Here is a 12,109-nt window from a genome sequence, read left to right as displayed (position 1 = left end):
CAAAAGTAGCAGATGATTCAGGGCAGAGGAGAGAAACAAAAGTAGCAGATGACTCAGGGCAGAGGCAATAATCCTATAATAATGAAGTATATAGGTGAGTTTTGTTTCCTCTCGGGATGTCTTGAGCTGGTGCAATCCTGCCCTGGAGCATCACAGCATCACTGGATTACTGAGGTCTTAGCTGTGATGGGAAGCTAAAATGAACTTATATCTCCATGTGCTATACCTGGCCTGTAGGCAGGAAAAAGAGGCACTAATCATGAATTAATTGTGCAATGGTCTTTCCCCCAAAATTATGTAGAATTGCTCCTGATAATATAATATTGGAAATAATTGAGGTTATGTTACTGTACATGGCATAAATTGTGGGGATCATGAGTATTGGTTGTAAGTATTGTTGACTTTAGTAACTCTATATGTGTTAAGTTTCTCCAGTTTAGCAGGTAGAGTGCTTCCTTTGTGGAATTCCTGAAAGTTACAGTTTCTTGTCTCTGACCTTTAGATGTGTGGTTGTCCGGGTTACTACTACCCACGGTGGGTTGTTTTGGTGAACCTGTTTGCTCTTTTCCTGTGTGACCTTTCAGTTACTATGGTAAACCCATCCCATAATAGTTTGTGGTTTTTTGCTTTAAAAGGCGGGTGCTTGCCGGCAATAAACGTCGCCTTGATCAGACTCTTGGCGTCCTTCCTTTCTCTCTGCCCCATCTCCACCCGCTGCTCTTTCAGGTTTGAGGCACTGCTGGACAGTGCTCTGCGTCGCCAGCTCGCGACAATAAATTATTCTACTTGTTTCCCTTTCCTGTCTTCCTCACACCTTGCACTTTTCCCCTTGGATCACTTACACACTACAAGAAATTCATTTCCTTGTTCACTGCTAGCAGTCCTTATCATTCTCTTTGTATTCTTCCTCAACAAATAAGAGATACTATGTAGCATTTAAGCTTGTGTGTCTGGTTTATTTCACTCAACATTTATATTTTCCATTCATTTTCCCACAAATGTCTCAGATCTCTCATACTTTATAGCAGTGTAATACTCCATTATATAGAGATACCTCAATGTCTTTAATCACTTGTTGATGGGAATAGCACCTATTTCCAGGATTTAGCTATTACAAGTTGTGCTGCGATAAATATTGGTATACATATATCACTATTATCATTACAGTGTGGCATCTTAAGATCTTTGATTCATGTATCTATTTCTGTTCCAGGACAATGCAATTTTTGTCACTGCTTTATAGTATAGCTTGAAGTCAGGTATTGCTATGTCTCCTGCATTGCTCTTGCTATCCAAAATTTCTTACATCACTGCAGATTTTTTTTAAATCCATATGAATTTTACCAGTGTTTTTTTTTTTTTTTTTTTTTTTTTTTTTTTTTTTTTTTTTTTTTTTTTTTTTTGGTACAGGGAGTGAACTCAGGTCTTTGAGCTTGCAAGGCAGGCCACCGAACCGGTGAGCAAAATCCCCAGTCCCACCAGTGTTTTTTCAACATCTGTAATGTATGCTGTTGCTATTTTGATTTGGACTGCACTGCATATCTGTAACAGTTTTAGGAGCATGGCCATTTTGACTATGCTGATTCTGCCTGTCCAAGAACAGACATTTTTCCATTTTCTGATGTCCTCTTCAATCTTCTTTTTTCAGAGTACTGTTACTGTCTTTGTAGAGGTCCTTCACTTCCTTTGTTTAATTCTGAGAATTCTTAATTTTCTTGAAGCTATTGTGAATGGTATTAATTTCATAATTTCCTTCTGATCCCATTCATTGTCAGTATATACAAATGCTAATTATTATATCTTTATCTTTCCTAATTGCTATGGCTAATGTCTTAAGTACTACATTAAATAGAAGAGGTTATAGTGGACATCCTTGTTTTGTTTCTGATTTTATGGAAAATGCTTTTAATTTTTCTCCATTTAGTCTGATGCTGGCTATTGGTTTGTCAAAAATAGCTTTTATCATATTTATGCAAGGTCCTTCCATATTTATATTCTTTAAATTGTTATCAGGAAGAAGTATTAGATTTTGTCATAAGTCTTTTCTGCATTTATTGATATGAACATATGGATTCGACCTTGTTTATTTATGTGATGCATTACATTTATTTTTTTGCAATTTTTCTTCCTACTTCACATTATCTATTATGCTTTTTGATACATATTTACACTTTGTTTCTCACACCATAGAAATGATTCATAATTTACATGCATGTCCTATTTGATGTAAGAATATCATCTCAATGTGCATCCATTTAGCTATAAATGACTCTAATTTCTCATTCTTCATGGCTGAGTAGTACTCCATTTTATAAAAGAAAACCCATATTTTCTTTATCCAGTGAGGGGCAATTGGGTTGTTTCCAAGTTTTAGTTATCAAAAAACTGTGCTGATATGAACATTGGTTCACATATATCACTATGTTATGATTCTTAATTATTTGGGGAAGATACACAGAAGGGAAAAGCTGGGTCAAATAGGACCTCTAATCTTAGTTCTTTGTAATATTTCCATACTGATTTCCACAGTGGCTGCACCAGTTTACACTCCCTTAGTCATCAAAGCTCCACCAACGTATTTTATTGCTTTATTTCAGGATACCTGCCATTCTTTCTAAGATGGGGTGGAATCTCAGCCTTGTTTTAATTTGCATCTCTCAAATGACCAGTGATGGTGAATGTTTTTTCATTTGTTATTTGCTATTTCTATTTTTTTTGTCTGATAAATGTATGGTCATTTCAGATGCCCATTTTGGTATTGGATTTTCAAATTTGGGAGGTCTGATTTTAACTTATTTATATATTCTAGCTAGTAGACGTTTGTCTGAGGAATACCTGGTAAAAAAATTTTCCCACATTGTGGGTTGTCTCTTTACAGTGTTGATGGTTTCTCTTGCTGTGCAGCTTTTCAATAAGAAGAGTTCCCACTTGCTAATGGTTTCTACTATTGTATGTAACTGAGGTTTAGTTCATGAAATATTTTCCTATGACAATGTCTTCAAGAGTTCTATCCAACAACTCTTGCAAAAGGTTGTGACTCTGTTTTAACATTTAGATCTTTAATCCATTTTGATTTTAATTTAATGCATGGTGATTGATATAGGTCTGGTTTTAATCTTTGGCAAGTTGAAACCCAATTTTTTCCAGCATCATTTATTAAGGGTCTATCTTTGCTCTAGTGAGGGGGTATTTGCTTCTTTGTCAAAGGTGAGGTGGCTGAGTATGTTTCTTTGTCTTCAAATCAGTTGTACTGATCCTCATGTCTGTTTCTTTTTAGTACCATATTTTTAATCACAGTAGCTCTTTAGTATAGTTTCAACTTGGTAATTATAATACCCTGTACCTTTTCTTTGTTGCCTACCATTGCTTTTGCTATTCTAGCTCACTCCTTATTCCAAATGAATTTTTTGGATGTCTGTGAAGGTCTGTGAAGTATGCTGCTGGAATTTCTATTGAGCTTGTATTAAATCTATAAAGCAGTATGGCCATTTTCACTATGTTGTTCCTTCCTATCAAGGAGCAGGGGATGTCTTTCCATTTTCTGATATTCTCTTCAATCTCTTTTCAGACTGCTATTGTTATGGAAGGAATTGGTAAATAAAATGTACAGAAAATCAGAATGGAAGTTAAATAATAAAGTTTATTTTGTCAACAAAAGGCCAAATGCACCCAAAAGCAGTGCCAGAAATAGACCTTCTGTTGATAAAATAAACGTTTTATTATTTTACTTCCTCTCTGCTTCTCTTTACCTATTTCTTCTCTAACATTTGGTGTATGGGCCAGGAAGGAAAGGGTTAACTGACACAGCTTGTGCTGGGCCAAGACCCAAATCCCATCAGAGGGAGTGGCCTTCCATTTCCTCAAAAGGGAAGAAACACACCCCCAGCATTTCCTGGGTTCACTTTCTAGGACTCAGAGGCCACCTCACCTGCAGAGGATTACTCACACCCGGACCAGAGACAGAAGGAAGGTGAGTGGATGAAATCCTCTGTCTGCATGGTGAGACCCCCTGGGCTGCTCCCTAGTTTGTCTTGCTTTGTTTTGGTTCTTAATTGAACATTTTGGCAGATTAGAGATTGGAGGCCTGATTACCCTCCTGTCTCTGCCATTTGTCAGGGTATTGTTTGTACAATCTCAATGCATTATTGTGCTCTGCATTGTGCTTTGTAAGAGACTCCAGGAAGCAAATGTGGTAACTTCTGGTGTGGTTATGTGTGTGAAAGAGATTCAGTTAGGAGAGTGAGTGGAATGAGCTACAAAAGTAATCAGCAGCCTTATTTGTGCACCAAGACAAAAGGAGGGGGCATTTATGCTTCAAGATCCCTCCATGAGTCATGCAGCTTGTTTATTTCCATTGGCCTATTTCCATGATTTCCTGGCCAATGTCTAATGTGAAAAAAGGAACACTAACATGACAATGTTCCTGAGTTCTGATATGGCTGATAGTGACTGACAGACCCCATGAAAGTGTGTGATACCCACCCTTTCTTTGTACCGCTATCACCAGACAGGGGAATATCAAGCAATCATGGCCTGGAGTATTGGCCCCCAGAGGGAACTCTACACAAAAGAAAGGTTATCTCCCTTTGTCTTTGAAACTTTGACAACTTGGAGCCTTGTTTGCTCTGTTTTGGGTCCTGAACAACCCAGCCTGGGAGCCGTTCAAGCTTTTGCTCTGCAGCAATCAGCTGCTGATGAGAACTGTTGTTTTGGTTTTAGAATAACTGCTTGCCAACTCTGCTTTCACATGGTGGACTCAACTCTCTCAGAAAATGTGATATTGTTACAAGTAAATCCCAGTGCTTCCTGTTTAGAGGAGGTCAAGCTCCCTCCCCCTCTGCTTGAGTTGCTAAGATCACAGGTGTGGAGGAGGTGGTGGGTAAAGGCATAAGAACTGCTTGGCCTTACTGCACCAGAGGGTACAGATGGGGAACTGTGGTCGGACTCACAGAAAGCTTGCAATCAGCTTGGAAAAAAGTAAAATGATAAAATAGGGAATTTAGCTCAGCAGTTCTGCCACCTGACTTGCAAGTGCAAGGACCTGAGTGTGCAAGGACCTGAATTCAATCCCCGGTACCATAAAACAAAACAAATGATAAAATAAATCTTTGATGGATTTAAAACAGCTAGGAAAGCTCTGTAAAACATACAGCAAAGTAGAGAAAAAAAAACAACACAATTCTTTCTGTTACACTTTAGTTTTCAGAGCAGAGGTCTTTGCTTTCTTTGATAAGGTTGCCTCCTAGATATTTCATTTTTTTGGCTGCTTTTGTATAAGGAGTTGTTTCTCCAATTCCTTTTCCAGTGTGTCTGTTGTTTCTGTACAGGAAAGCTACTGATTTTAGTGTGTTGACTTTATATTTAGGTGCATTACTGAATTTAGTTATTAAATCTAGAAGTCTGTTGCTGGAGTTCTTGGGTTCTTCTATATAGAATATCAGATCATCTGAAAATGATGACAATTTGACTTTTTCATTTCCTATCTTTATTCTTTTTATTTCTTTCTCTTGTCTAATTGCTGGGGGCAGTGTTTCCAAAATCATATTGAACAGGAGTGGTGATAGTGGATATTCTTGTTTTGTTTCTTATTTTAGTGTGGATTTCAGTTTTTGGCCATTTAGTGTGATATTGGCTACTGCTTTTTCATAGCTGGCATTTATTACATTGAGGTAGAGACCATGCATTCCAGTGTTTTGCATGGTTTTTATCATGAATAGGTGTTGTATTTTGTTGAATACTTCTTCTGCAACTATTGAGATGATAGTAAAGCTTTTGTCCTTGGCTCTATTAATGCAGTGTATTACATTTATCAATTTGTATATGTTGACACTTTCATTCATCCATGGAATGAATCTCACTTGGTCAGAGTGATTGATCTTTCTGATCTTCAGAAATCTGTCTGATGTTATCCTATTGACGATTCTTGCATCTATGTTCATTAGTGAAATTAGCCTATAGTTCCCTTTTTTGGTTCAGTCTTCCTATGCTTTGCAAAGCAAAGTGATGCTTCCTTCCAGGAATGAATTCATGACTATTGCTTCAATTTCAATTTTGATGAAGAGTTTAAAGGCCAGGTGTGGTGGCTCATGCCTGTAATCCCAGCACTTGGGAGGCTAAAGCAGGAGGATCACTATGAGTTCGACACCATCCTGGATTACATAGTGAGTTCCAGGTCAGTCTCAACTACATAGTGAGACCCTGTCTCAAAAAAAAAAAAAAAAAAAAAAAAAAGTTTAAACAATAGTGACAATAGTTCTTCTCTAAATATCAGCAGTGAAGCCATCAGGGTATGGAGTTTTCGTAGTTGGTAGGTTTTTAATTATGTTTTCTATTTTTTATTAAGTTTATTGATATATTTCATGTATGCAAAACAGTTAAATTCATCATTGGGATGTTGCACCTTTACATGACTTATCTTGGTTCTTAGTTCTGGACAGTCCACACCCCTTCCTTCACCACCTCCACTCTTCCCTGTTTACAAAGACATTGTTTCCATGTTTTTTATTTTCACATATTTTTTCTTTTCCTTTTTTGCCTGCTCCTCCCATTTCCTCTGCTATTTTTGACCTTTTTCTTCCTATTACAAAATATCAGTTATACATTTTGATCCTTATTCACACATTTAGTTTTTCACAACAGAGAAACTATTAAGTATTTTCACATGTGGGTCTTATTTCACTTAAGAATACAGACTTAATTTGCATCCAATTAGCTACAAATATCTCTAATTTCTTGTTCATTATGGATGAGTAGTATTCCATATTATTAAACAAACAAACAAACAAACATCTTTATCCAGGTTCCAGTCGATGGGCAATTGGGCTGTTCCTCAGTTATAGCTATTATAAGTTATGCCTCTCTAATAATAGGTGAGCATATATCGTTGTGGTATGTTTCTTTTAATTTGGAATGGGGATTTAGCTCAGCGATTCGGTGGCCTGCCTTGCAAGCACAAGGACCCAAGCTCAATCCCCAGTTCCAAAATAATAATAATAATAATTTTGGGGGGAAGATACCTAGCAGAGGAATAGCTGGGTCAAATGAAACTTAAATCCTAGTTTTTTGAGGTCTCTCCATACGGATTTCCAAAGTGGTTGCACCAGTCTGCACTCCCACCAAAAATGAAGAAGAGTTCCTTTCTCCCCACTACCCTGCCAGCATTTGCTTTTGGATGATTTCTTTATATCACCCACCCATTTTTTCTGGAGTGAGATAGAATTTCACTTTTATTTATATCTATATCTTTCAAATGACCAGCGATGTGGAACATTTTTTTCATGTTTATTTGCTGCTTTTACTTCTTTGTCTAAGAAATGTCTGTTCATTTCAGATACCCATTCTTGAATTGGGTCTTTATTTTAGGGGGTGTCTGTTTTTGTTTTTTTTTTAGTTCTTTATACATTCTAGAAATTAGACCTTTGTGTGAGGAAAACTGAGTAAAATTTTGTTTCCATATTGAAAGTTGTCTGTTACCTCTGCTGGGGATTTAACTGGCAGTGCAAAAGCTTTTTTAAAAGATGAGATCCCAGTTGTAGATTCTTTGTGCTAGTTCCCATACTACTGAGGATTTGTTCATAAAGTTTTTTCCTGTGCTGATATCTTTTACTAGTTCTGTCTAACTTATCTTCCTGCAAGTTTAGTGTTTCTGTTTTAATATTTATATCTTCATTCCACTGGGATTTTACTTTAGTGCATGGTGAAAGATTGGGGTCCAGTTTTAATGTTTGACATGTTGAAATCCAGTTTTTCCAGCACCATTTATTAAGAGGCTATATTTCCTCCACTGAGGATGGTTCTGTTGTAGCCACGCCCCTTCAACTGAGCCACACATAGGAGCCCACCTACACTGCTACACTCTGGTAGCCATATGCTTTCAACCTGGCAAACAGAGGAACCTGACCAGAGCACAACCCTCTGGTAGCTAACCCTTCCACCCAGCAACACAGAGCATCCCAGCCCCTGTTACACTCTGGTTGCCATGCCCCTTTGACCAGACCACATAGTGGAGCCAGACCACCGCACTACACTCCAGTAACCATGCCCATTGACCTGGTGACACAAAGGACCCCAGTTGCCCCATTACACTTGGTTAGCTACACCCCTTGTCCCAACAACACAGAGGAGCCCAGCTGCCACACTGCACTCTCCTAGCTACACACCTTCCAGGCAAAGCAGAGTGGCCCACCAGCAGCGCTCTGGTAGCCACTCCCTTTTGGGCAGGTGACAAAGAGGAGCCCGACTGCTCCATTACACTCTGGTAGACTAGACCCTTCTAACCAGAGAAAGAGAGGGTCCCAGCTGCCCCGCTACACTCCAGTAGCCACTTCCCACTAACCCCTGAAACAGAGGAGCCTAGACTCTGTGCTACACTCTGGTGACCACACCAATTTGACGTAGAGACAGAGGACCCCTGCTGCCCTGCTTCACTCTGGTAGCCATGCCCTTCAACCAAACACACAGAAACTCTGCTACCATGCTACATGCTGGTAGCCATGCCCTTCGACCCAGTGACAGAGGAGCCCAGCCACCAAGCACTCTGGTAACCACATTCCTTCAACCTGGGGACACAGTGAAGTTGTCCTCTTTTTTGGTTGGGTTTTTGCCTAGACTAGTGGCAATAGTTTTTCTCTAAATGTCTTGTAGGATTCAGCAGTGAAGTCCTCAGTACCTGGGCTTCCCTTAGTTGATAAACTTTTAATTACACTTTCAACTTCACTGATTATAATTGGGATATTTAGAATTTTTTTTATCTTCTTTGTTCAACTGTGGTAATTCATAAGTATCAAGAAATCTGTCCATAGTCAGACATGGTGGCAAATGCCTGTAATCCTAGTACTTGGGAGGTAGATGCAGAAGGATCGCTCTGAGTTTGAGACCAGCTTGGGCTACATAGTGAGTTCCAGGTCAGTCTCAACTACATAGACACTGTCTCAAAAAAAAAAAGAAAGGAAGAAAACAAAAATCTGTCCATTTCTTCTGTGTTTTCCATTTTTTAGAGTACAGGTTCTACAAGGAGGTTTTGATGATCCTCTGCATTTCTCCTCATCTGTTGTGACTTCACATTTTTCATTCCCAATTGCATGGATCTGAGCCTCTTTCCTTTTTCTTTTGATAAGGTTGGCTAAGGGTTCATCGATTTTCTTTGTTCTTTCAAAAAAGTAACTCTCTGATTCATTGATTTTTTTTTTTTTGCTATCATTCTCTTAGTTTCCATTGAATTGATTTCTGCTCTGATCTTTATAATTTCCTCCCTGGTTTGAGCTTTGGGATTTTCTTGCTCTTCTTTTTCTAGGAGCCTAAGATTCATCATTAGGTTGTTTATTTGAACTCACTCTGTTTTTCTAGTGTGGGTATTCACTACTATGAATTTTACACAGAGAAAAGCTTTCATTGTGTCACTTAGATTTCAGTATGTTGTATTGGCATTATCATTTATTTGTAAAAACTAATTTCTTTAATTTCCTCGGTGACCCATTGATTGTTTAGTGGTGTCATTCAATTTCCATGTGTATGTGAAGCTCTTATGGTTTCTTATGCTATTGATCTCCAGTTTAAATGCACTATGGTCTGATAATATGCATGGGATAACTTCAATTCCTTTGCAGGTACTTAAACATGTTCTATGTGCTAGTATGTGGTATATTTTGGAGAATGACCCATGTGCAGCTGAAAAGAATGTTTTTTCTGATTTTGTGTGGTGCAACACTCTGTAGATATCTATTAAGTCCATTTGTTCAAAATCTTGGTTCAGTTCTAGTATTTTGTTGTTGACTTTTTGTCTAGATGATCTGTTTGTGATAGTGGATTCTTGAGATTCCCATACTACAATTGTATTAATGATTATTTGGTTTTCTATTTCCTTAATAATTGTTTTTATACAGTTGTGACATTAAAATTTCTTGAACATATATTTATAATTGTCATTTCCTCAAATTATTCCCTTTGCAAGTATGTAGTAGCCTTCTTGTTTCTCTTAATTAGTTTTTGAAATTTACTTTGTCTGCAAAAAAGATTGCTAACCCTGCTTTTCTGTGCTCCTGTCATGGGAGAAACTCTGTTCCATCCTTTCACTTTCAGTCTATGAGTTTCTTTTTGAACTAGGTGTGTTTTGTGTATACAACATATTGTTGGATATTGCTTCTTAATCCTTTCTGCTAGTCTATTTCTTTATACTGGTGAATTGAGTCCATTGACATTGATGGTTATAACTGATATGTATTGACTTATCATTGTCATGTTATTATCCTGTTGTTGGCTCTTTTTAATTCCCCCACTTTCCCTTTAATTTACAGCCTTGCCTAATTGACTTGCTGTGTTGAGCCTCAAGATATTGTGACCTTCATTGTCTTTTTCTAGGATATTTTTTAGAATTGTTTGGAGTGCTATCTTGGTATTCACTGAGTTTCTCAGGTGTTCTTTGTCATGGAAGTATCTTATTTTCCCATCAATTTTAAAAGATAGTTTTGCAGAATGCATCATCAGTCTAGGCTGCAGGTTGTTTTCTCTTGGGGCTTGAAATACCTCACTGCAGGCTCTCCTTGACTGGAGGGTTTATGTTGAAAAGTCTACTGTGATTGTGATGGACTTTCTTTTGTATGTAATTTGTTTCTCTTCTCTAATTGCTTCTAGTATTTTGTTCTTCTGTTGGGTTTCCAGGATCTTGACTGCTATATGTCTAGGTATAGAGTTTTTTATCATGGCTAATTGGAGTCCTATATGCCTCACTTATCTGTATGTGAAATTCTTGCCCTCTGAGAAGATTTCAGTCATTAATACCATGAATAGTCTTTTTAAAGTCATCTGTACTTTCTCCTGCTGCTTCATGTATTACTATCAGTTTTATGTTATTCTTCTTTGCATCATCTAGGAGTTGTTGGATTGATTTCTTATGATCTGATCCCTGACTTTTTAAGAGATCTCTCTTTTCATGGTCACTGATTGCAATTCTATCTTCTATATCTCAAATTCTATCTTCACATTCATTCATTCTGCTGTGAATGCTTTCAATAAAGTTTTTAATCTCCAGGATATGTTTGAATCTGTTTCATGGATTCCATTTCTTTCCTATAATGGGCATTCATGGTTTCCTTTTCTTTCCTATGCTGGGCATTCATGGCTTCAATCATGAACCAGAGCTCATCTATTTTTTTAGTCAGTTTCTGTTCTAGAGTCTCTAATTATGTCTTTTATTGTGCTCACCATCTCCGTAGTTATCTTGGAAAAAATTTCTGTTTTGAATTTTTCTAGAGCCTGATTGATCTGTTTTGTTATTTCCTGTGCTATGAGTTCAGGGTGTCCTGGTGGTTGATTGTTAGATTTTTTCCACCTCATTTCCCCCAATATTTGCCATTGGTGGACTGAATATCTGTATTTATCCCTTGTTTAAGTGTTTTCTCATTTTTATTTTTGTTTTTGGCCTATTCTTGGTTTAATGCCTAGGCTAGTACTCTGATCTTCCTGATATAGCTGCTCTTTAAATTTGAGTCTTTAATGACTCATAGATATTCTCATTTTCATACTATCAGAAAGGGCAACTCATTAAATCAGTCACAAACCTTTAGCACAATTGATACAATGAGCAACACAATAGCATCAAGCACACTTTGAAATTGGCCATTTGTGGTAGTTATTAATCTATCACCTTTAGCCATGTAAATTAAATAAAAATTGAACAGCAGAAAATATTTTTATAGTGAATAAACTCTTCAATATAGCAACTTTACCCTTCAGGATGGGGATTTAGAAGTTGTGAGGAGAGTAATCGATAGGTAGAAGGATAGGGGAAAGTTTCATGTGAAGCCAGAGGACACAGGATGATCACACAAATTCAAGGAAATTATTGAAGACAAGAGGTAAAGATGGAGTGCAAGAACAAAGACAAGAATAGAACAACTTAACAGTAACAGTGCAGCTGTAAATTGTACTTACTTACTTTGAAACTAATGACAATTGAGCAAAGGAAAAAGAGACAAGAAAAGAAAAAGGAAGAAGAAATCCATATTAGGGCAGAAAAAGGAAAAGGGAGATGAGGAATAATGTGGGGGGGGAGCAGTAGACTGAGTGGGGAAAAGAAGAAAGACAAAAAGAAGAATTTGCAGAATGGGAAAAA

The sequence above is a fragment of the Fukomys damarensis genome, unplaced genomic scaffold, assembly GCF_012274545.1.
Source record: "Fukomys damarensis isolate Sample0158 unplaced genomic scaffold, DMR_v1.0_HiC HiC_scaffold_37, whole genome shotgun sequence".
In the NCBI taxonomy this organism is placed as follows: Eukaryota; Metazoa; Chordata; class Mammalia; order Rodentia; family Bathyergidae; genus Fukomys; species Fukomys damarensis.
The sequence above is the reverse complement of the archived record's forward strand: the minus strand, read 5'-3'. Positions refer to the sequence as shown.